This window comes from Mauremys mutica, chromosome 12 (assembly GCF_020497125.1).
Source record: "Mauremys mutica isolate MM-2020 ecotype Southern chromosome 12, ASM2049712v1, whole genome shotgun sequence".
Classification (NCBI taxonomy): domain Eukaryota; kingdom Metazoa; phylum Chordata; order Testudines; family Geoemydidae; genus Mauremys; species Mauremys mutica.
The window spans coordinates 42,039,440-42,064,248 of NC_059083.1; the positions used below are offsets into that span (position 1 = coordinate 42,039,440).

At 47.8% G+C, this 24,809-nt stretch overlaps 1 protein-coding gene and 1 pseudogene across 1 annotated transcript in view; both read right to left on the minus strand.

Annotated features, from left to right (window-relative positions):
* The window catches only part of LOC123345053 (zinc finger protein 883-like), a 902,586-nt gene extending 882,284 nt beyond the window's left edge, over positions 1–20,302 (minus strand). The window contains exon 1 of the mRNA XM_044981659.1: positions 20,226–20,302. The gene's annotated coding sequence lies outside the window, so the exon portion shown is untranslated. The remainder of the gene's footprint in view (positions 1–20,225) is intronic.
* A 2,539-nt stretch (positions 20,303–22,841) lies between these two features.
* Positions 22,842–24,809, minus strand: part of LOC123345082 — a 41,233-nt pseudogene continuing 39,265 nt past the window's right edge.

Genomic DNA, 24,809 nt, shown 5'->3' on the forward strand with positions numbered 1-24,809 from the left:
TCCATCCCCTGTTGCTCATTCCCAGCCTCTGGCAAACAGGCTAGGGACACTCAGAGCATGGCGTTGCATCCCTCTCATCCTGGCTAATAGCCACAGATGGACCTGTTCTCCAGGAATTTATCTAGTTCTTTTTAAAATCCTGTTATAGTTTTGGTCTTCACAGCATCCCCTGGCAAAGAGTTCCCTGGGTTGACTTTATATTGTGTGAAGAAATACTTCCTTTTGTTTTTTTAAAATCTGCTGCCTATTAATTTCATTGGGTGACTGCTAGTTCTTGTGTTATGTGAAGGATTAAATAAAATTTCCTTATTCACTTTCTTCGCACCAGTCAAGATTTTGTAGACCTCTATCATATCCCCATTAGTCATCTCTTTTCTAAGCTGAAAATTCCCAGTCACTTTAATCTCTCCTCCTGTTTCATACCCCTCATCATTTTAGTTGCCCATCTCTGTACCTTTTCCAATTCCAATATATATATTTTTAGGATGAGTGACCAGATCTACACACAGTATTCAAGGTGTGCACGTACCATGGATTTATATAGAGGCAATATGATATTTTCTGTCTTATTATCTATCCCTTTCTTAATGATTCCCAACATTGTTTGCTTTTGTGACTGTTGCTGCACATGGAGTGGATGTTTTCAGAGAACTATCCACAATGACTCCAAGATCTCTTCCTTAAGTGTTAACAGCTAATTCAGATGCCATCATTTTGTATGTATAGTTGAGATTGCTTTCCAATGTGCATTACTTTGCATTTATCAACACTGAATTTAATTTGCCATTTTATTGCCCAGTCACCCAGTTGTGTGAGATCCCTTTGTAGCTCTTTGCAGTCTGCCTGGGACTTAATTATCTTGAATAGTTTTGTATCATCTGCAAATTTTGCCACCTCACTGTTTACCCATTTTTCCAGATGAATATGTTGAATAGGACTGGTCCCAGTACTGACCCCTCAGGGATACCACTTTTATCTCTTTCCATTCTGAAAACTGATAATTTATTCCTACCCTTTGTTTCCCATCTTTTAACCAGTTACTGATCCATGAGAGGATCTTCCCTCTTACCCTATGATGGCTTACTTTTCAAAAGTCAATTTAAATTAAATACATTTTTTTAAAATTATATATTTTTTTAGAAATCTAGATCTGTTATGTGTTTTGGTGTAACTTGCATTTTCCTTATGTTAAATTTGCATTATCCTAACAAAACATTTACTTTGTTCACTTTCTTCACATCAGTCAAGATTTTATAGACCTTTAGCATATCCCCCTTAGTCGTCTCTTTTCTAAGCTGAAAATTCCCAGTCATTTTAATTTCTTCTCCTGTTTCATACTCCTAATCATTTTAGTTGCCCATCTCTGTACTTTGTGCATTTCCAGTATGTCTTTTTTGGGATGGGGTAACCAGATCTGCACACAGTATTCAAGGTGTACATGTGCCATGGATTTATATAGAGGCAATATGATATTTTCTGTCTTATTATCTATCACTTTCTTTAAAATGCAAAGGTTTCAGAGTAGCAGCCATGTTAGTCTGTACTGCAAAAAGAACATAAGCTTTCGTGGGCTACATCTGATGAAGTGGACTGTAGCCCACGAAAGCTTATGCTCAGATAAATTTGTTAGTCTCTAAGGTGCCACAAGTGCTCCTGTTCTTTTTAAAAAAGCAAACAGAATGTTGGGAATCACTGACTGCCGCTGCCCACTGAGTGGATGTTTTCAGAGAACTATCCACAATGACTGCAAGATCTTTCTTGAGTGTTAACAGCTAATTCAGACTCCTTCATTTTGTATGTATAGTTGAGATTGTTTTCCAATGTACATTACTTTGCATTTATCAACATTAAATTCCATCTGCCATTTTTGTTGCCCAGTCACCCAGTTTCATGAGATCCCTTTGTAATTCTTCGCAGTCTGCCTGGGACTTACCTATCTTGAATAATTTTGTATCATCTGCAAATTTTGCGACCTCACTGTTTACCCATTTTTCCAGATCATTTATGAATATGTTGAACAGCACTGGTCCCAGTACCGACCCCTCAGGGATACCACTTTTTATCTCTCTCCATTCTGAAAACTGATAATTTATTCCTACCCTTTGTTTCCCATCTTTTAACCAGTTACTGATCCATGAGAGGACTTTCCTCTTACCCCATGATGGCTTACTTTTCAAAAGTCAATTTAAATTAAATACTTTTTTTTTAAATGTATGGTTTTTTAGAAATCTAGACCTGTTATGTGTTTTGGTGTAACTTGCATTATTCTTATGTTAAATTTGCATAATCCTAACAAAACATTTATTTTATTCATATCTTTTTTATATATCTCATTGGTCCTGACACCCCCCCTGTAAATTCGAACACCCCCCCTAATTTCAATTCCTGGGGAAACCACTGCACCCTGCTATAAACGTCTCCCTTTTACTTTCACAGATATTATGGAGCACACAGCAAGCACCAATAACAATGGGAATATTGGTTTCGCTGAGGTCTAACCGAGTCCGTAAACTGCACCAGCACACTTTTAAACGTCCAAATGCACATTCTACCACCATTCTGCACTTGCTCAGCCTATATTCTTGAAGTTACTGGTTCAGGATTTTGCCCACTAATGGTTTAATAAATGTTGATGTAAACTCCACAAGAAATTCACCACGAATGATCTTATGCATTTCTTCTACATGGTGGTCTACTCCCTTCACCCAGGAGTTCCCAAACGTTTTTCCCTGAGGACCCCTGTGCAGCTGCAGTAGGCACCGTGGCTGAGTATTAACAATTAACAGTTCTTGAGGAAAATTATTAATTTTAATTATTACATCCATATAAACTACAACACTGTGAATAAACTATGTACATGTTTTATTTTCCTTTATAACACACTGAGGCAACTGTTGTAGGAGCAGCAGTGATCTGTATGACTATGCTGTGTATAACTTGTATGCTCAAAAGGTCTGTTACACTCCCCCCCGCTTCTGTCTCCTCTTCCTCTTTGAATACCTGTGAAGTGTCTTTCCCCCTCCCTCTCCCTCTTGGAATGCTTGTGGGATGAATGGGCTGCTTGAACAGCTGGAAGATCAGAAGAGCTCCCAGGTAGACAAGGTGTCTGGGACTCTAATTAGGCAGCACTCACACACCCAATGCACGGACGCTGCATGGACACTGCCCGAGGTGGAGTGTGACCAACCAGATGCGGCCAAGTCATCTCTAGTCGCAGGCCATGAGGAACAAGTCCTTAAAAGGGGAAGGGGCCATGTGCTCAGCAGTGCACGCACAAGCTTGTACCTCCCATGAAGGCCCTTTGCCCGGACTGCCTAGCCAGTAGTTCACTGTGTTGCATTCCATCGACTTACCTTCATCACACCATCCATCGCTGCATTGGGGGACACTTACCTTGAACAATCCTGACATCTCCAGTGCCGTGCCTATCCTGGGAGCGTGAGTATGCAAGTGTGAGTGTGACCCCTGCCCCCATTCTTTTGAGCTTAGCTATCAGTGTAATAAACATGCTGCTTTCTGCCTGTGCGTCATTAATCCTCCCTACACTTATTACTAGCTGGCCCAATATCGGGTAACAGCAACAGGTTCTCACCTGACCCAGTAAAGGAGAATCCAAACTTCAATTATGTCTCATCCTATTTTCTTAACACTATTTTGTTGGCTGGCTCATTTCATGTAGCTGGCCCGTGACTTTCATTATGTTCTCCACCAGTGCACCCTTATCATTTTCAGAAAAGAAATCCATCATTGTCAGACTGAAGTAGAGTTGTAAATGGTGGACGGTGTGTACGTTGCTAGGTCACCTTGCAGTGAAATGCACCGTTGTACTAGTGAGACTTACACCGGACGAATTGCAGCTTTTTTTTTTAATAAAGTTTTTTCTATATTCTGACCAACATATACACTCAAATCATTATATTGATGTAGCTTTTACTTAGGTTACGCAAGTCACATGGAGTCAAACATTCACTGAGAATGTGACTGGTGAACGCAGTTGCGCTGGTGGACCACCCAGGAGTGGTGGGCCCCAGCCCATATTTTGGGAACCCCTGCCTTCCCCCTTTTCAAATTGAAAACATACTCTTCTCAGCCATGCAACCCAATATCCGGCTAACCACTGGAATATCCTTTGGTGACATCAGTCATCTAAGGGTCTGTCTACACAGCAGTTAGATATCGGTGGCTGGCCTGTGCCAGCAGACTCGGGCGGATGTGGAGCTCCGGCTGTGGCTGGGGAGCCATTTAGTTGCAGTGTAGACTTCCGAGTTCTGCCTCCAGCCTGAGCTCTGGGCCTCTCCCACCTCACAGGGGCCTAAAGCCCAGGTCTCAGCTGGCGCCCAGAAGTCTATACTGAAGTACAGACACACCCTTAGAGATCTAAGAAAAAATGGCTGCTGATGGCATGTTTGTGATTCTTTATGGTTCTTCTTAAGCTATTGAGATTTCGGTCATTCTTTACGGTTCTTTGCCAGTTCAACTGGTTGACTGCTAGTGCCCTAGAGAAGTTTTTTTAATTGCAAGGAAAAAAATCTTTTATTAAACTAATGAGGCAGTAAATATCTGCCTGTAAAATGTTGTGAAACTTTTGTAGCTCTATAGTTCATAAGAACGGTTGTACTGGGTCAGACCAAAGGTCCATCTAGCCCAGTATCCTGTCTACTCACAGTGGCCAATGCCAGGTGCCCCAGAGGGAGTGAACCTAACAGGTAATGATCAAGTGATCTCTCTCCTGCCATCCATCTCCATCCTCTGACGAACAGAGGCTAGGGACACCATTCCTTACCCATCCTGGCTAATAGCCATTAATGGACTTAACCTCCATGAATGTATCCAGTCCTCTTTTAAACCCTGTTATAACCCTAGCCTTTACAACCTCCTCAGGCAAGGAGTTCCACAAGTTGACTGTGCGCTGTGTGAAGAACTTCCTTTTATTTTTTTTAAACCTGCTGCCTATTTATTTCATTTGGTGACCCCTAGTTCTTGTATTATGGGAATAAGTAAAATTTATGCTCTGTATGACTATGCTATGTATAACCTGGATGCTCAAAAGGTCTGTTACACTCCTCCCCCCACCCCTTTTGTCTCCTCTCCCTCTCTGAATAATCATACAGTGTTTAAAATTAGATGAAACAGTTGCAGTTAACAGGTTACCACCAATTCCAGAACTTTGCAATATAAGTCTACTTGTGAAAACACAATTAGTTTATCACTTCCTTTCATACAAAGTAGAAATGGGGCCTAACTATATTCCATTGTAAAGAAAAAGTAAAGCTATGTTTAAAACTCTGTTTTTATTACAAAATATTAGATTGTAGCATAAAACCTGTGAAAAAGTTCCCTAAAAACAAATCCAGAACAGCGCTTTGAAATGGTCCCATCAGTGAAATATTTGGAACTGTTGAAAAGTAATAACCTAAGAAGGGCAATTACAGATCTAAGTCTCCAAACAATGCTGTCGGCTCACTCAGAAGGGGGTACACTGGTAGAGGTTCAACCATTTATGCCTAAGCATGTCTGGCCAGGGTAAAGATATTGCCATGTTACTTATTATTTTCTAATTTTCATTTTGCTGGAGGGAAATAAGTGACTCTCTCCAGCCTTGGCACAGATGCCTTTTGCTTCATTGGCTCAAAAAGAGCATTGGGGATGCAGCGACACTGTTTCGGCGAGAAAAACGGGAAAAGAATTGGGTGAAATTAATTTTCTTTATGAACTAAATGGATCCACATTCTCATTTTTGTAGTTGTATTTTTCTTGGGTCTTTCTAAGTGTAATTTGCATTTGGGAGTAGGGTCAAATCTGTGCATTTTATCTTTGTGTCGATCTAAAATGTGTGCTTATTTCCTGAGCATCATGGCAAATTACAGATACTGCACTAATCAATTTGATCTGGCAAACTCCTGAGAGATTCCCGGTTCTCTACAGACCCACACGAGAGCCCCTGAAGCTCAAGCCAAGACATGCAACTTTCCCCTCCAAGGAGATCTTTGGGCACAGTCCTTTTTCCTTAAGAAATCCCCCCAGAATGAGAGCCCTGAAACAGGAATATCAGGACCCCTGCAGTTCAGGGCCCTGAGCAGCCAGGCTGGGTCCAGGCTCCCAGGTGGGAGTCCCCAGAGCTCTGCAGAGAGTGACTCTCCCCTCCCTGCCCCACGCACACCTTTGCCTACACAGCCCTGAGAATCACACTGGCCTTTGCTGCTGCTTTGTCACATGGCAAACTCCAGGGTCAATTGCTCCCACTCATGGCTTCTTCTTGTCTGTCTCCCTCAGTCACTCGTGCTGCCCATGTTTGCCCTCCCATATGGTCTCTGCATGGCAAATTATTCTCACCCCCACCTACCCAGTTTTGCCATCTCTCTCACCCCAGCACCCTCCCACTCTCACGCGGTTAGTCCCTGGACCATAGGGATTATCTGCCCTTATGGCCTTTCCCAACCCCACTCGGGTTTTCCAACTCTGGGACAGATGCTGGAGATGCTGCTGGAGAGGAGACGAGCTGCTCCCCATCTGGAAATGTCCATCTATCCATCGTCTCTAGCTGTGAGTGTCCTCCAGGGCTCCTGGATTCTGCCTCTGAGGATGTTTCTCTCCTGCCCCAATTAAACCCATTGTAGAGGGGAAGGGAAGACCCAAGGATAGAACCCAGGGGCCGTCAAAGCTGCAAGAGTAAAGACACAGATGTGCCTATGCTCCAGCTTCCAAAGATGGATGGGCCAAGACGTCAGTGAAAGGGCTGAATATGGGGGAATGAGCGATTCCTGCAGAGGGAGACAACTCACACAGTCTGGGACACTTGGCCTCTCTCCCTCCCAGAGCGAGAACCCTCAAGAACCAATGATAATCCCAGGCTGTTCAGGAAAATGAGATTTGCCAGAAAAGTTTTATTTACATATTATTTGGGCGGGAAAAAACACATAATTGAGCAATACCCAGAAAATAATTCAATGAACAATAAACAATCCACTGACACCCAACTATCCAGAAATTTCAGACCCCTGCTCTCCTCACCATGAAGAAACAGGGAGAAAATGTCTCCCGGAGCAGCAATTTATAGAATAATCCCAGTGTGCAACAATGTGAACCGAGCCCCTGCCTAAAAACAGGGACCAGGAAATCCAGGTAAACCCTTCGGCTCAGAAAAAGCCTCCTCATGACAGAGGGAGATGGGATGGGATGGGAGAGTGTCAGAGAATAATGCAATAAAGTAATAATAATAATGTCACTTTCCTGGTGCCTCTGTCCTCCTGAGATACACAGCACACAAGTAAACAGTGGTGCTACTTGATTCTCTAAGGAATTGGGCAACTGTTTATTATCTCCATCGTTCCTCCCATCTCTACAGATGCCGAGAGGAGGGGAAGTGTCTGGCACTATTCTGTGTGGTGTTTCATGTGGCATGTTAGAGAGTTCCTGGTTTTGTACCTTTCCCCACAGACGGAACATTGATAGGGGCACTCTCCCGTGTGCCTTCTCCGATGGACTTTGAAGCCAGATTTACTTTTGAAGCTTTCCCCACAGTCGGGGCAGGTATAGGGTCTCTCTCCTGTGTGGATTCTCCGATGGTCAGTAAGGTGATGGCTGTGACTGAAGCTTTTCCCACAGTCGGGGCAGTTATAGGGTTTCTCTCCTGTGTGGGTTCTCTGATGTATAATAAGGTCAGAGGTGGAAGCAAACTTTTTCCCACACTCTGGGCATCCATAGGGTCTCTCACCTGTGTGAGTCCTCCGATGTCTAGTAACATGCCCTCTCTGAGTGAAGGTTTGTCCACAGTCAGGACATTTATGGCATTTCTCTCCTGTGTGGACTGTCTGATGTGTAATAAGGCCTGACCTCTGACTGAAGCTTTTCCCGCAGTCACGGCACTTATAGGGTCTCTCTCCTGTATGGGTTCGCTGATGTCTAATAAGGATTGATTGGTCACTGAATTGTTTCCCGCACTCGGGGCAGTGATAGGGGGTCTCTCCCGTGTGGACTCTCAGATGTCTAACAAGGTGTTCTTTACAACTAAAGCGTTTCCTGCACTCAGCACATTCAAAACGCTTCTCCTTAGCGCAGGTTCTTGGCTGGATTGTGGCTTCATTAGGTTCTTCCAAACCTCCCCCTCGGCAAGTGGATTCACCCAGTATCTTTCCTGGGGGGTTTCCCTGCTGCTTCTCTGGCCTGCACTGAGTTTCTTGGGCTTCTCCTTGCCCAGGAATCTGGGAATCATCCCCTTCACACCTTCCCAGCAATGTCCCCTTCAGTGCCATTTGCTCAGGACCTGCTGGACAAGGATTCTCTTCATTGCTTTCACTCACTATCTCATCACCTGCTGGGACAGAGAGAGAATCCGCACAGAGTCAATCCCTGTGCCGGGGAAAGGGAAGGTGAGAAAAGGGGAACGGGAAAGTGGGAAAACAAAACCAAAATAACTGCTGGGAAGACAGACAAATCAGGTGTTGAATCCTGCACAAACCTTTCCCCGGAAGAAAGAGAGAAGGGAAAAATCAGCTCCCAACCTTTACTGTATTTGCTGTTTTTCAAGATCTTGCGCATGTCTATTCCACTACACGACTATTCCACTTTAGGGGTGTGCATGGCACTGTAGTGGGACAGTTTTTTGTAGTGGTACATGCACCATGCATGTCTTCATGCATCCAGCTGAGGGCATGAAGGGCAGATCTGCCCCAGGCATCATCTCAGTTCATTTGCACCAGCATCCTAACATAATGGACTCTGAAGCAGAAGAGAAGAGGACGGGTGTGAAATAGACATGTGCAAAACATTCTGGAAAACAACCAGTGTGATGCTGAGTGTATGGAATGTGGGTGACCATTTATAATATTATCAATATTAATATTACAAAATTGCAGTGACTCATACATGTCATATAAAGTATCAGTGAAAAAGTTATGATTTGCTAAATATGATAAGCTTCTTTATATGTATGTACCATCTTTGTATCATGAGTTATAAATATGTGTGGTATAGTGCTAGCTCAAACTTGTGCTGTGTTTCTGGGTGACCGCCCCAGACAGATTGGCATCAGCACTATCCAGCCTGCTTACTGGCCGATCAAGGGCAATTAGCTGTACAATGACTATGCCTATGAGTCAGCAGAACATGTAGGGACATGCCTATAGACAGGGGACTCTAAGAACCTTTCCATGCCCATGAGCTGTGAGCTTGTGTTTGGGACAAAAGATGTACAAGCCACATGGCAGAGAATAGAAAAAGGCAGCAGCATCTCCTCCATTTTGTCTTCAATCTTGCTCCTCACCTCTGGAGTAACTTCTCTACAAACTAAAGCTTTGGACAAAGGATTGATAGACCCATCTAGGCTTTGGATGTGTTCCAGAAGGACTTTCCAAGCCAGCAAACTCACCACTGTTGCTAAGAACCTGCCATATGGCATCTGAAGTCATATGTATGTATCTGATTGCTCTGAGCATTTAACAACTCTCTTCTCGTTCTTTGCTTTTCTAATAAATCTTTAGTTTTAGATACTAAAGGATTGGCTGGCAGTGTGGTATTTTGGATAAGATCCAAACTAGTATTGATCTGGTAATGTGGCTGGCCCTTTAGGGATCAGAACATTCTGTATAGCGAATAGAGTTTTAAGTAACTTCTCACTTTACAGGATTTGTGATTGGGAGCCAGTGACTAGAGTGAATGAAAAGGGGCTGTGTGATGGCTGCCTTTTTTTTTTTTTTTTTTTTTGTTAGCTTCTTCATAACTAGTGTGGGGGACCAGGAGTACAGTTTGTGACTGGTTGGTGAATCTACCTACAGTGTTAACCACCAGTTTTGGGAGAATCTGCTCTCTTCTTTGCAGCCTGCCCTGACTTTGGCATTTTCAGTGTGGGCTGCCCTAGGCACCTCGGGTCACAGAGGTATCTAATTTTTTTTTAAATCTTTGAATGATTTCATGTGTCTATTCCACTTCAGGTGACTCCCAGGCAGTATTCTATGGAGGAATGTTCAGAGGGTATCTGCAAAACCACTGCAGACCAACCTTTCCAAAGCTAGCGCAGTCTCTGGAAGTGGCTGAAATGTCACAGTGCTTGGGAACAGTGTGAACTGAAGACCAGGTCACTACCCTGCAGATATCTTGGATTGAAATATCCCTTAGGAAAGCTGCCAAGGCTCTCACTGAACATAGATTCAGCTTGGAAGGTAGTTTTAACTTTGCAAAATCATAACTTGTAGTGAGACGAGAGGTGACCCACCAAGAAATTCCCCGTAAGGGAACCTCCTCCCCTTCAGTCTCTCCACACAGGAAATAATTAATTGTGGCAAAGACTGAAACTGTTTTGTCCTGTCCAGATAAAAGGCCAGGGCCCAGTAGATGACCAGAAAATGCTGTTTGTCCTCGAGCTTATGTGAATGTGCTCTGGGGGAAAAGGGAGGTAAAAAGCTGGTTTGGTTGAGATGAAAATCAGTAACCAGCCTTGATAAAGAATGTTTGATGAGGTTTTAAAGCAACTTTATCCCCATAAAAATAGTGGAAAGAGGGGTGCGGGGAGGGGTATGAAATTCATGCTTCTGGTTTCCAAACCCTTCTAGCGGAAGTAACTGCCACTGGAAAGGTGACCATAGCTGATAAATTAGGCAGGCCACTCATCTGGTATTAAACCACACAGTCCTGCTTTCCTTGGGTGTGTCCCCATCCCATACTCACACGAAACTGGTTTTGTCCAATATCAGATGGGGGATGCCATACTGAAGAGCATGTTGTTCTATCCCTGCCAGTGTGACCTTGCCCATAAGGTCACTCTGGTGGGGGCAGGGTACCGTGCACTTAAAAACGACGCCTCCCACATGGCATGAGCTCACACACACCATGCATGAGAAGTCACTCTGGTGGGCATGGTGTCATTTCAGCAGGAACAGGCTCATGATGTTTTGGGAAGTACCAGAATGTCCCATATTCCTGGAGCACGTGAGTGGCCACCCTAGGATAAATACTGAAAAGGACAAAAAGCCATCGGCTCAAAGGGAGGATTCCTGGAGTAGACAATACTAAATTCTAATGTCAGGGTTGTTGGCACCATAACTTGAGAAAAAAGACTAGTTATTCCTTTCACAAATCTTATTGACAGAGCATGTCTTCACAGCACAGCTAGTTTGAGGTATAATGTGAGTCTTACCCCTAACTCAACTCTTGCCCACACAAAACTTCTTTGAAAACAGTCTGGAGAAGCCAGCCTAGAAGCTGGAGGGATGTCGCATGGGTTCCTGTTCAGCTATTGCATGTACTGTATGACACAGGGTTCATCTGCAAGATCATGGAGATCGATGTCTAGATCTACCATTGTAGTATCATCTCCATCAAATGCTCTATTTTGTTACTGAAGAATGTAATGGAGAGAATCCCTCTAGAGAAAGAATTATAGGGTTCTTCTTCTGAATCTGATAATGAATATGGGCAGTTGGTTGTCACCGGTGGTGTGATACTAGGAGGAATCACTGGAGTACAACCTCTGGAGCTGTGCCTCTTGGTGGTAGGTGTAAATGTCAGTACTGATGGCTTGAGTCCTATCAGAACTACATGTATACAAGAAACCAGTACTAGAGGCTTCAAAGGTGCCGAGGATGCCATGGCTGGTGGTATCGTTCCTACAGACGTTCTAGCCAGTGCTTAGGGCAGCTTCGGCTGTAATAAAGTCTGTATTCTATGAGTAGTCAGAGTTGGGTCTTGTTGCAGCCATGGGGACTCCTGCACCCAGAGACAGAGCAAATCTCATGATATTGCAAGAGCATCAGGTGTCTTGATTACCAATTATACTTATGGTAGTACTGAAATTCACACCTCTAATAAATTGTCAGAGCCATTCTCAAGGACACATGCACTGGTCAGGGAATCAGGGGATGGATTTCCTGTCCTGATTCACTGTTGGTACCAGTGAGCAGCTTGCGCTCCAAGCTTGGTACCTGACAGTTCCCATGAGGACTCTGCTGAGGCTTTTCAGTTCCCAGAGTCCAGTTCTGAAGAAGAAGAAGAAGAACTCTTTGATTTATAAGTCAAGTCTTGTCTGGAGACTGACTTACAGCTCTTACAAGACATGGTGGGAGAAGAGGAACAATTGAGTCAGAAAGATCCATAGGAGAACTCCTGGCCCAGGACAAAGTACTGGACTCCAGATGACTGAGGTCTGAGAAGGGATGCACAGCACGCTCCATAAGATAATCTTTTAAACTTATGTCCCTAGATTTTTGTGTTCTTTTCTTGAAAGATCTAAAAATAGAGTACTTGTCTCTCATGTGCCCTCACCAAGGCAAAATAAACAACGAGTATAAGGGTCATTCAGTGCATTAGACACCCTGCAAGTAAGACAGTGCTGGGTAAGTAACTCCAGTGCTGGACAGTAACTCCAGGAGACTTTGGCATAACCAAGCCCCCCTGGTACCAGAGAAAAACAAGAACAAAAACTTTATAAAATAAGAAATAATCAAATCTCCAGTGGGAAAAACATGGGTACACAATATGCTACTAGAACTATTTACAGAAAAAATAAAGTTTCCTAGGAAGAAGGAAGGGAACCCATGAACAAGAGCCGACGGAGAGCTCCGACCACCAGACACTGGTGGCAAAAAGGAGCTGTGAAGGTGCTGGGGTGACTCCACCTTTTATTCCTTTGCCTAGATACATGAAGATATGCACAGAAAACTGACAGGTATCACTAAGGGAAGGTCTCTGGCTACAGATCCCTGAGCACTCACACACCTGGAAGGAGAACACCAATTCTGCCTCCACATCCCATCTGAACACTCAGGTGGCAGGGAGCTACTGTCAGGTGTCAGTCAGGGTGTGTGGAAAGCCATGAATTATATCTGCCAGGAGGACACGACACCTGCGGGGCACAGTCCTGACCTGGGAGCAATGAGTTGGAACTGGAGGAGCTCAAGGGGACCAACTGGCTAAGCAGCAGTTCTGCAGAAAAGGACCCAGAGATTACAGTGGATGAGAAACTGGATATGAGTCAACAGTGTGCTCTTGTTGCCAAGAAGGCCAACGGCATATTAGGCTGTATTAGTAGGAACATTGCCAGCAGATCGAGGCAAGTGATTATTCCTCTCTCCCCCACTACAGAAGGGATGTGGACAAATTGGAGAGAGTCTAGCAGAGAGCAACAAAAATGATTAGGGGGCTGAGGCAAATGATTTACGAGAAGCTAAGGGAACTGGGGTTATTTAGTCTGCAGAAGAGAAGAGTGAGGGGGGATTTGATAGCAGCCTTCAACTACCTGAAGGGGGGTTCCAAAGAGGATGGAGCTCGGCTGTTCTCAGTGGTGGCAGATGACAGAACAAGAAGCAATGGTCTCAAGTTGCAGTGGGGGTGGTCGAGGTTGGATATTAGGAAACACTATTTCTCTAGGAGGGTGGTAAAGCACAGGAATGGGTTACCTAGGATGGTGGTGGTAGAATCTCCATCCTTAAAGGTTTTTAAGGCCTGGCTAGACAAAGCCCTGGCTGTGATGGTTTAGTCAGTGTTGGTTCTGCTTTGAGCAGGGGATTGGACTAGATGATCTCCTGAGGTCTCTTCCAACCCTAATACTGTATGATTCTAAGGGTTCCCCACAGCCATTGCTTTCGTGGGAGAGGAGAGCCTGATGGCCGCCATTTCCCCATTGTTTGGCATGTGGAAGAGAGGCTGCACCTAGTAAAGGTGGCCACCAGCTCCCATTGTTTTCAGGGAGGCTGAAGCCAGGTTTTCTTGGGGGGACATGGTTGGGGCTCTGGGGTTGGCAGGCTGTGTACATAGCTATGAGGAACAATGGGAATGTGTGGTGCTAGAGGTGGGGAGAGGAAGAAGCAGGTGGACGGAGTGTGTGGGGGAGTGAGCTGGGCAGACTGGGAAGGTCACAGGGGACATGTGTGGAGGGGCAGGATGCAGAGGAGGGCGCTTAGTAATGCATGTTGGAGCTGGTAAACTGAGGAGGGATGAGGGGGATGACACGGAGTCAGTCTGAGGGGGGAAAGGGGATATGTGGGATAGAATGAAAAGGGTGCAGGTGGATGTGTGTGTGGGGAGAGGAGCTTAACCAAGGACAGTACAAACTCACAGGGGGGAGGGGGCAGGCTGAGTAGGACACAGAGGGATGCGCGATGGGGGGAGGTATGACCAAGGGGGAATTTTCTGTAATATTTTCATGACTCCCATGTGTGTGCCTCAGTTTCCCTCTCTGCTTTACATTGCTACCCTGTGGGTGCAGGAGGGTTAACGCTGCTCCTGGGGCAGCAGAGAAGACATGCGGGGCCAGGGAGGGGGGGTGCCACCTCGTTGTCTAGGGTGGAATGACTGATAACTAAAGGGCTGGCTGGAAGCCAACCAACACATCAGTGGAGAATCTGAAAAGACAGTGGTAGTCCCTGTGGCTGGGACACTCACCCCTGGCAACCAACGACCCTAAGGAAGGCGATTTCCCCCCACGGCTGGGATGGGAAGCTGAGCCAAGGCCCCAGCTAGAGAACAAAAGGGAAAGGTATCAGGTGGCCAGGTTAGATGCTGCCTTCTGGAGAGACAGAGCTCTCGCCTTGGACTGAGAGAGAGTATGTCTACACAGCAAACAGAAACCCACTACTGGCCTGTGCCAGCTGATTTAAGCTCATGGGACTTTGGCTAAGGGGCTGTTTCATTGCTGTGTAGATTTCTGGGATCGGGCTGGAGCCCCAGCTCTGGGACCCTCCCACCTCACAGGGTCCTAGAGCCTGGGCTCAAGCCCAGATGTCTACACAGCAATGAAACAGCCCGACAGCCTGAGCCCCATGAGCCAGAGTCAGCTGGCATAGGCCAGCTGCGGGTATCTAGTTGCTGTGTAGACACACCCAAAGAAACGGAGCCAATAATGGAATCCATCACAGCTTGGCTGCCTGACTGCACTGGCTTGGCCAGGATGGGCTATGGCTTAACCTTAATCTTTGCTTCTCTCTGCTAACTTCAGGGCTTCCCCATGCTGGGTCCCAGCTCACTAATAAACCCTGCTCTGTTTGGAAAAGGCTGCCGGGTGTCACTGCAAATCCTGGCTGAGGTGCCCTGGGGCCTGCAGAGTGGGCAGGTTTCTGCCCAAGAATCTGGCTCCTTTGGACTCGCTGGGCAGAGCTCACGGCATGAAGCAGCAAGGCTGGAGCCCAGACACTTGTTCTTGGAGGCGCTGAGGCCGTTACAGAAGAGTGAGACCCCTTGGTGGTCTGGGCGACTGAGTGGGGGCAGGAAGCAGACAAAGGAGGTCACAGGGGAATGTGTTTGTGAAGGGGTGGGAGCAAACCAAAGATTGGACAGGAGGATGCATGGGGGATGAGTGGGAAGTGGGGAGGCAGACAGTGCACCGGGATTTGTGTGTTGTGGGGGACTGGCGGGAGGTAGCTAGAAGAGGCCCCAGGGGGATGTGTGGGAGGGGAATAATCAGCAGGAGACGGGGTATGGGAGGCAGAATGAAGAGGGTGCAGGGGGATTTACTTGTGGGGGGAGGTGGGTAGCAAGCTGAGGAAGGTGCTGCAGGTGTAGAGGTTCAGAGAGACACTGGGGAGGGAGGGAACAGGCAGCAGACTTGTTACCCCAAAATAGATTTTGGGTGCCCTTAGGTAAATGACCTGCCTATTGCTCCCTTAATCTGTCCTCCCCAAGGTGTACATTTCCAGGGTTGTTAAGGAAAACACTACAGGACACAGATATAACCTTCAGACAAAGTAATTGATACAGGCAGTGTGCTTTCCTAAACAACATAGTATCTTTTTATTAAAGTAACTAATAATCCCTACTACAATCTAATCTAGAAATAGAAAATAAACACAAATCCCTTACTGCAAATTACAGAGCACTGAAACTGCAATAGCAAACTGTTAAAATGATTCTAAGCAAAGCGCTTTGCTACAAATTGCCAGAGCGATAGCTCAGTGGTTTGAGTATTGGCCTGCCAAACCGAGGGTTGTGAGTTGAGGGGACCACTGAGGGCTCTGGGGCAAAATCAGTACATGGTCCTGCTAGTGAAGGCAGGGGCTGGACTCGATGACCTTTCAAGGTCCCTTCCAGTTTTAGGAGATTGGTATATCTCCAATTACCTCCTTTTATTACCTTTAGTTAACTTGCAATCAGTAACCCAGTTTTATGCTTATACTCTACTATAATTGAAAGAATAGCAGGCTTACTTTATAAATCTGTTAGTATCCCTTTAAATCACTGTTACTGCTTTATAAACACTTTGGTATTTTTCTTTAATCGCTACTGCTGTTCAGCCCCTGGTCAGTCAGTTTTGCTCCACTCTGATTTCTTTCTGTCTCTCTCTCTCTCCAGCACCATTTCTAATATATTTCCAGTAGCTCTTCTTTGGCTTCCCTGGCTGGCTTCTAATTTGTCCCACTTTTCCCAATTGACTCTTTTTTCCTAATCCAAATCCTCCTGCATGCTGGCTCTCTTCTAGTATAACTTTCTAGTTTTAGAAGCAATTACCTCATTTGCAGATGCTCAGTATTAACCACGATTTCAGAGCTGTGATTGACAGCTCTGATGTTTAGGACAAGTGGGCTGATATGAGTGGGCTGTAACCAGCCTGCTGATAAGCTAACAGACCGGCTTCCTCACCCCATACTACACATGCTCAGTAGCTATTAATTTTCCACATGCTCACAGACTCTTTACCTCACAGGTGTGATTCTGTCCATACACACACTCATATCTGGCTCTTTGCCAGGGCACCATCTTAGAAGTTATGGACTTTCTGCCAATTAGCTGAATTTTGCACCCTATCTCAGTACTGAGCATGCTTAAAATCAGCAGCATAGAGTGGAACAGCTTGTCTGTTCTGAAATAGAGGTGAGGCAGATAAAATGGAGGCTGGAGAATTTCTCTAGTAGCAGACTGAGGAGGGTGCTGGGGATTTGGGAGGCGTAGTTTGAGAGGCTGTGACAGGGTCCCTAGGGTACAAGCTGGATTGTGTGACTGATGAGCCCTCTGTTCCACCAACCTGGGCTGCTTCTCACTCTGTGATACTGATGCCAAGCTACAAGCATCTGACAGGCACTGAACTTACACAGACATCCACAGGCAGGAACACACTCAACTGTGTTGCATGAATGATCTCCCAGCAACTCAGAGAGACTCCAGCCAATTCCCCCCAGCTCTGCAGTCTTGCATCCCCGAATTGTACTGTCTTGCACTGGTCAGAAGCCTGATCAGTGTAAGTTCATACCTAGTTCACCACTTCGTCAAAGGAAAGTGGAAATGCACCAGCTTTTGTAATCTGAGAGTTCCCAAGAACTTTAGACAAACTCACTGGTAAGGATAAAACATTAAAATAAGTCTGTTAATTACAGAAAGATAGATTGTAAGTAATTATAAATAGTAGGCATAAAGGTCAGATATAGTTAACTTAAGAAAATAAGAAGTAAACATGCATTCTAAATCCTAAACTTTTAGTCTAAGCAAGAGTTGTATCAAACAGCTTTTCTCACTCTGACAGATGGTAAAAGCAGGTTAGGCCTTGGCTACACTGGCGCTTTACAGCGCTGCAACTGTCTCGCTCAGGGATGTGAAAAAACACCCCACTGAGCGCAGCAAGTTACAGCGCTGTAAAGCGCCAGTGTAAACAGTGCCCCAGCACTGGGAGCGCGGCTCCCAGCGCTGTAAGCTAATCCCCATGGGGAGGTGGAGTACCTGCAGCGCTGGCGCTGCGACCACACTCGCACTTCAAAGCGCTGCCACGGGAGCGCTGTACAGCTGCGAGCGTAGCCATAGCCTTACAGGTCCTCAGTACATTGGCTGGGACTACCCTCCAGCCTGGGGCCAAACTTCCTCAGTTCAAAGCCTTTGCCTTTCAGACATACTTCCAGCTGTTGAGGTGGGGGTGGGCGGAAGGGGTCAAGTGATGATGTCACTGCATCTCTTTTATAACTTTCTTCCAGCTTGCTGGAAAGATATTTGCTGTAATGTGGATTAGTCTGTCTCTGTGGCGTTATGTGCCTTCTCTGGGCTAGGGAACCATGTGTTGAGGAGCAATTAACCTCCTGGGTATTGATGGCTACTCCTCTGTTGTAACTGAAAGGCTGATTACGGGTGTACCCAACCTTACAACATATTTCAGTTAACACACATGGCAATACTTCACAAAGAATGCTAGAACATACAATCCAACAGAATATTAATGTTCAACAGATTCAGGCTTTTAAAATGATAACCTCCCAAGGCATACTTTGTACACAACATACAATACTCATATCACAGAGGTGAATATGGGGGTGCCAGGGTGCTACCTTAACGTAAAGAGTGCCACAGAGGCACACTGGTAAAGGCACAGGCAGCACACTAGAGATGGTGCTGGATGTGTGTGTGGGAGGTGGGGCAGTGAGATGCATGCCAGGGAGGGGAGTGGGGACAGGCAACTGAATGGGGAGGAGGGGCGTTATTTTATTGCTTAAAAGCTGGTGATATTCAGGCCCATCTCCTGACATTAAAGGCTTCCAGCAGGAGTTTCATTTACTGGTCTCCTCCCCTGCATGTCCTGCTCCCTCCCCTTCCCACCGCACAGTCAGGCAAAGCCCCGCTCCACCTCACAACCCCCTGACAATCCCCTACCTGAGCCGGGTCCACTGCAGCCATTTCCCTTCCCCGGCCCCTGGGGTGATGTGACAATCTGGAGTGAATCTGGAGCAAAAGGTGGTTGTTACTCGGCAGCCTGTCAGGGTGCGAAGGGCAGGAGGGGGGAAGGTTTCAGATCCCCCCACCAGGCCATTCACAGACACTCTGGACTCTGCCCTGCTGGGAAAACCCTCAGCCATTTCCATTGCCCTGGTGTCCGGGATCACCCTTTGAATTTGCCCCCCGTTATTTCATGCACCCCCCCATAGGCAGCAGGTTATATACATTTGCAGTGCCCGGGCTCCAGGAATATTCAGGGCCGGGTGCCCTGCTCCAGCAATATTTGGAGCTGGGTCTCTCCCCCGGCCCTGCCTGGATCGGGGCCCCGGCCCCCGCGGGCCTCCCCCCACCCCACCGCCTCCCTGCCTGGAGCAGGTCCCAGCCCCCGCCTGCCACCCCTCCCCCCGCGTGTCCCCGCCTGACAAAAAGCAGTGTCCCCTGCCTGCTCTGTGCTCCCGGGAGATCGGCTGCCTGCTGCCGCAGGGTCCTAGCGCCTGCCATTCACTAATGGCAAGGCAGGCTGCCCTTACCCTGCCCTTCCGCCCTAGCTCTGAGCCTCCCCAACGCCCCAAACCCCTCATCCCCAGCCAGAGCCCTCATCCCCCTGCACCCTAATCCCCAGCCCTGAGCGCCCTCATCCCCCCGCACCCTAATCCTCAGCCCCAGCCAGAGCCCTCATCCCCCGCACTCTAATCCTCAGCCCCAGCCCTGAGCACCCTCATCCCCCCGCATCCTAATCCTCAGCCCCAGCCCTGAGTCCCCCCACATCATGAGCCCCACAGCCCTCACCCCAAACCACTGCCCTAGCCCTGAGCCCCCTCCTGCATCATGAACCCCTCATCCCCAAGCCCCAGCCAAAGCCTTCATCCCACCACACCCTAATCCTCTGCCCCAGCCCTGAGCTCCCCATCATGAACCCCTCATCCCCAGCCCCAACCCTCACCCTGCACTCTCTCCTAACCCCAAACTCCCTCCCAGAGCATGCACCACCTCCCCCTTCCTACGCCCCCACCCCCAGCCCAGAGCCTGCACCCAAACTCCGTCCCAAAGCCTGCACCCCTCACCCCCTCCTGCACACCCACCCCCAGCCCAGAGCCTGCACCCAAACTACACTCCTCCTGCACCCTAATCCCCAGCCCAGGACCTGCATCCCATACCTCCCCCTGAAACTCCACCCAGAGCCTTAGGCAAGTGGGGGCAGAGTTTGGGGGGGCAGGTTCTGGGCACCACCAAAATTTCTACAAACTTGCCACCCATGGCACCCCCATCCCCCAGGTGAAAGTGCAGATGGCGCCTATGTGCACAGGAAAGCCTCGCAGGCAGGGCCGTCCTGAGCTATCCTGGGGCCCTAAGCAGCCCCCCGCAAGGGGGGGTGTGAGGCTGGCTTGGGGGGGCAGGAGGAACCGCCCCCCCAGCACTCACCGGCGGCGCGGCTGGGGCCCAGCCGCTGCACTTCTAGCAGCCAGTGAGCGCAGGCCTGGCCCTGCTGCAGGTCTCGGGGGGCGGGGCGGGGGCGGGGCGGGGCCGGGCCGAGCAGGGCCTTTGGGGAGGGGGCGGGGCTGGAGCACTAGGCAGCTGCCTGCTTTGCCGGCCCCAGCCCTTCCCCTCACCTGCAGGCTCCGGCTCAGGGGCTGGTGTCGGCAGAGCCCGGGGTGCCCCAGGGGCTGGTTCCAGCCCCCGCAGAGAGTCCCCCCGGCTGGGCACAGAGGGGCGCTAGGGAAGGGCTCTCCCCGCACACACCCCGCTGGGGCGCAGCAGCGGCTCAGCCCGGGCTCCCGGCTCCCAGTGGAGGCGGCGCTGGCAGGGCGGGTCCGAGCCAGGACGCTCCACGGGGGCCGCCCGGCCCGCACAGGACGGCGGGACTAGCTCCCCCCTCCCCGAGCGAGGGGCGCCCGGCCAGCCCCGGCGGGAGGCTTCCCCCAACGGGGCGGGGCAGAGTCTCTGAGGGAGCTTCCCGGGTGGGGGCTCCGCCCGCGCGCCCTGCCGAGTCTCCTTAGCCCCGCCTCTCCCTCCTCCCGGCCAGGCCTGGCAAGGGGAGCGCCGAGCTCTTCATCCGCCCGCACGGCAACGTGCGGCGTTTCCGGGCGGGGCCGCGGCGGCCGGCATCGATCTCTCTGGCTGCCGCTTGGAGGCTGATTGCTCAGCGTGCGCCCGCTTGTAGCGAACTGGGGTCTGCAGACTCCAGGGGGGTCCACGGGCCCCGCTGATCAACTCCTTCCCCTTCCTCCTGCATGCAGGGGAACAGCTGTTCAGCAGCGTGCGGGAGCGGAGGGCCTGGGGCTGAGCAGAGGGGGTTGGGAATCCGCAAAATTTTTAAAATCAAAATGAGGGTCCTGGGGTGGCTAAACTTGGAGAACCACCGGTTTAGGGAATCAATACCAGCCCATTTCCCAGTGTTGACCTTTAAAGGTGTACACACTTATAGATGCATACAGACTCACACACGCACACTCACACCGGAAGCCAAGACAATGGAAACATCTTTCCATAAATAAAAGAAAAATCAGATATCTAAGATTAGAAAAAGGTTTGAACATTTTCTGCTTCATGGTCTTGGGATCTTTGTGTCCCGCTTTGCAGGGCTGTGACTGCAGTGTCTGGAAGCAGCCAGTGGAGAACCTGGTCACTTGCATCTGAAGAAGTGGGTATTCACCCACGAAAGCTCATGCTGCAAAACGTCTGTTAGTCTATAAGGTGCCACAGGATTCGTTGTTGCTTTTACAGATCCAGACTAACACGGCTACCCCTCTGATACTGGTTACACTTGACTCCCATAGTGGGATCTTGGATAATGGCAGACTGGTCAGACTGGCATAGCCAAAGACCAGAAACTTCATCACCTACAAGGCCTGCCGAGGGAAATCATAGGATTGCGTCCTTCTGATATAGCTGGTGGACCAAGAAAGCACACAGGCCTCTCCCGCCTTGTCTTAGGGGGTCTAGGAGGTGACCCTCATTTACTCCATCTTATGGCATCACCTTCATAGTCTTGAGACCAATCAGTCCATTTACTCCCCTGCATGCAGTCACCATGGTCCAATCCTCATTGAGGTGGGCGCCTGCAGTCACTATGGAAAGTCCTGCTCAGGGGTGACCGTTCCCTGGAAAGATCTGCCATTGCAACCGCATGCCATGTTTTCCCAAAAGATAAAAATAGGAGAAGACAGGGACTTCTAGCCTCCCATTTGCATCAGCATCTATTATAGGCCTAAGTAGTTTCTTAAAAACTTATAGTGGCCTACCCCGCAGCTCTGCTCTCACCCACACACATATTGTCTCAACACTCTGGAAATTATCTCATGACAGGCTGTCACATCCTTGCCTCAAGCAAGAAAATTAGGGGGGCACCCAATGTGTTAAAGCTCATGGTTTGTCTTTGTTTCTTTTCACCTAGGAACATAGGACTGGAAGGGACCTCCTGGGTGATGATCCATTTGCAGGCAACTCCATATATTATCTTGTTCACAAACTTTTCACAATTCATCCTCAAATAGGTTGTTTGCCCCCATGATTCCTGTTGGGAGGATGTTCCAGAACCTCACTCTTCTGGTGGTTAGTGTAGCCAATGATTTTAGTTTCTTTTCATTTATCAACATGTTATATTATATATTCATTTTATGTTAATTAGAGTTAATTTGTAGGATTATAATAGTATAAGATGAATTACTATATAAAAGAATAATGTATTAGACATAAGTAAGACAAGCTGAAATGCAAGAATCTGTAGGCTGAGGCCTGCAAGATTTCAGCTTAGGTATTTTAGGCCTTGAAGACAAGAAATGATGACATAAGCCAATGACCGAGAAATAACCCAATGCCCTAAGATTATGGGAAAAGAGGTACCAAGTAGTAATATTGCAAAAAAAAATTATGTTAAGTCCTTGGGGCAGCCGGTGTAGGAAACAATCACTTGAGGCCAGAGAGCAGACAGCTAACCAAAACCTCCATTTTATTTACAGAAACAGAGAGCGCACTCAGCCGGTTGAAACCGGCTGAGCTATCCCTTAATAGTCTAACTCAGTTGCCATAGTAACAAAACCCATGACAACCAAATACACAACAAATTACCCAGAAGATTAAAATTAGATCATAATAATACTGTAAAGGCACATCTGTTTCTGACATGTATCTTAACCACGGGATACAGGTTGTATGTCAATGCTAATGAGAACAAAGGAAACGTACACAGCCTAAGTTTCAGGGGGACAGCAGACCAATAAGAGAAAAAAGGGTTGACACTTTTATTGACATGCGCAGAATGAGGTATAATCAGAATCAAATTATAAAGCGGGTGCCTAGATTAGAAAAACGGAGTTCCCTATGGGAAACCCCAGCAGGAACCATCCCTCTACTGATGATCAAGTCATGAGAGACACAACAGACCCTAACACTATCTAGGAGGATGTGAGTATAACTATTTGTAACTTGTGCATAGGTCTGTATGGTATTTCTATATGCTTGGGTAATCATAACTTTAATAAAACTTGTAAAACAGACAAGACCTTGTACTGTGAATGTAGATGTGGTCACTATGCTTGATCTTTGTGTTCCTAAAGATTCTAACTCTAAAGCAAGTATCAGAGGTGACTTTCACACTGTTAAGCTTAAAACTGTAGCCACCAGAGCCAAACCCATGGTGCTGTAATACCACAGTGCAAAATTCATATTAAATAGAATAAAAGGCTACATTAGAAAGCTCCTTCTAATTTCCAGCCTCAGTGAATTCATCACCAGTTTATACCCTATACACCTAGAAGGAGAGAGCTGCACTGACATCTATATTAATTCTCTCTAACACAAAACAATTAACACATATGCTAAACCAGAATTCTCATTTCTCTCACAGTATGGGGAAGAATTGGCCCACCTTAGCTAGCTACACAGGATGCATTTCTTTTCAATTGGAGGAAAAGGTAGAGCAGGATAGGAAAGATGAGGGCAAGTCATATTCACAGCAGATCACTTGTCTAGCCCTGATCACCAGGCTGAGTTCTGGAGGCATCATGGCAGAAGGGACAATTAAGGAGGGACCTAGGGGAGGAGAAGGTAGCAGTTGCTTGGGTTTTATTAGGAAGCATTTCCCATGCACGAGGGGCAGTGTGGCAGGCAGCAAAGAGGTGTTTAAGGGAGATGCTGCCTCATGGGCTAAAATCCAGACGCATCACAGTGTTCATGCTTCAATCTCTGGCTGAGACAAAACATGATCCAACGTCCATTGATGTCCTCAGAAATGGCAGCAGCCTCTAGACTGTTCCCTCAGTTATTGGAGGGTTGTGGGGAACACAGTCTAAGGGAGGTCCCTACAGACCAGACCCAGAAGAACGGGTAGATCTTCCCAGAAAAGGAGGAGGTGAAGGCATGGAGGGGGGCCATGGTGTCAGCATTGTAGAAGCACACAATCCCTCCTTCATAGTCCAGATACACTCTGATCTTGCCAGGGCTCTGCGACTGGTCCAGCAGGCTCCATTCTGCAGTGATTTCCCGGTACTGGCCCCTGGAGAACTGGATGGCCCATGTGCCTTGCTTGGGGCTGAAATTGAACCATCCCTTCCTGCTGGCAGACTCCCTGGTGATGCCCAGAGCCCAGCCCCCTGTGCCAGCCACCTCCACATCCCAGTAATGTGTCCCCGACTCGTAGCCGTCAGAGCCCAGCACGCAGGAGTAAATGTCGAATCTCCCTGGGTTGTTGGCCAGATCCAGCTTTGTTTTTGTAGCTGTCACGCTTCTCCGGTCCTTGGAAAGGGCCAGACTGGGGTGAGCTGTATCTGGGTCCAGAGTGACATCCTCTGTGGGGAGAGACAACCCAGCAGGTGAGAGCCTAAGCTTATAGATAGAAGCAGAAAATGGTATTGAAGTTGCTCAGGCAAGCGCTCCTCCATTCCGCTTTCTCAGGCTCTGGGAAATAACTAAAGGACAGAGGGCCCTGGGCAGAGAGTCTCAATAGAAAATTTAAAATTTACAGTCAGAGACTTGGGAGAGGATTGGTATCCCCAGGTCTCAGAGTGTGAGAGGTAGGAGGGGACAGCTATAACGGGAACAGGGCAGCAGAGGATGGGGCTCAGGAAGGGGTGGCTAAACTGCATAATGGGCACTAGGTGCAGCAGAGGGTGGGGTGGGGAAGGGACGGCTATACTGTATAATGGACACTATGGGCAGCAGAGGGTGAGGGGCAGGGAAGGGACAGCTATACTGTA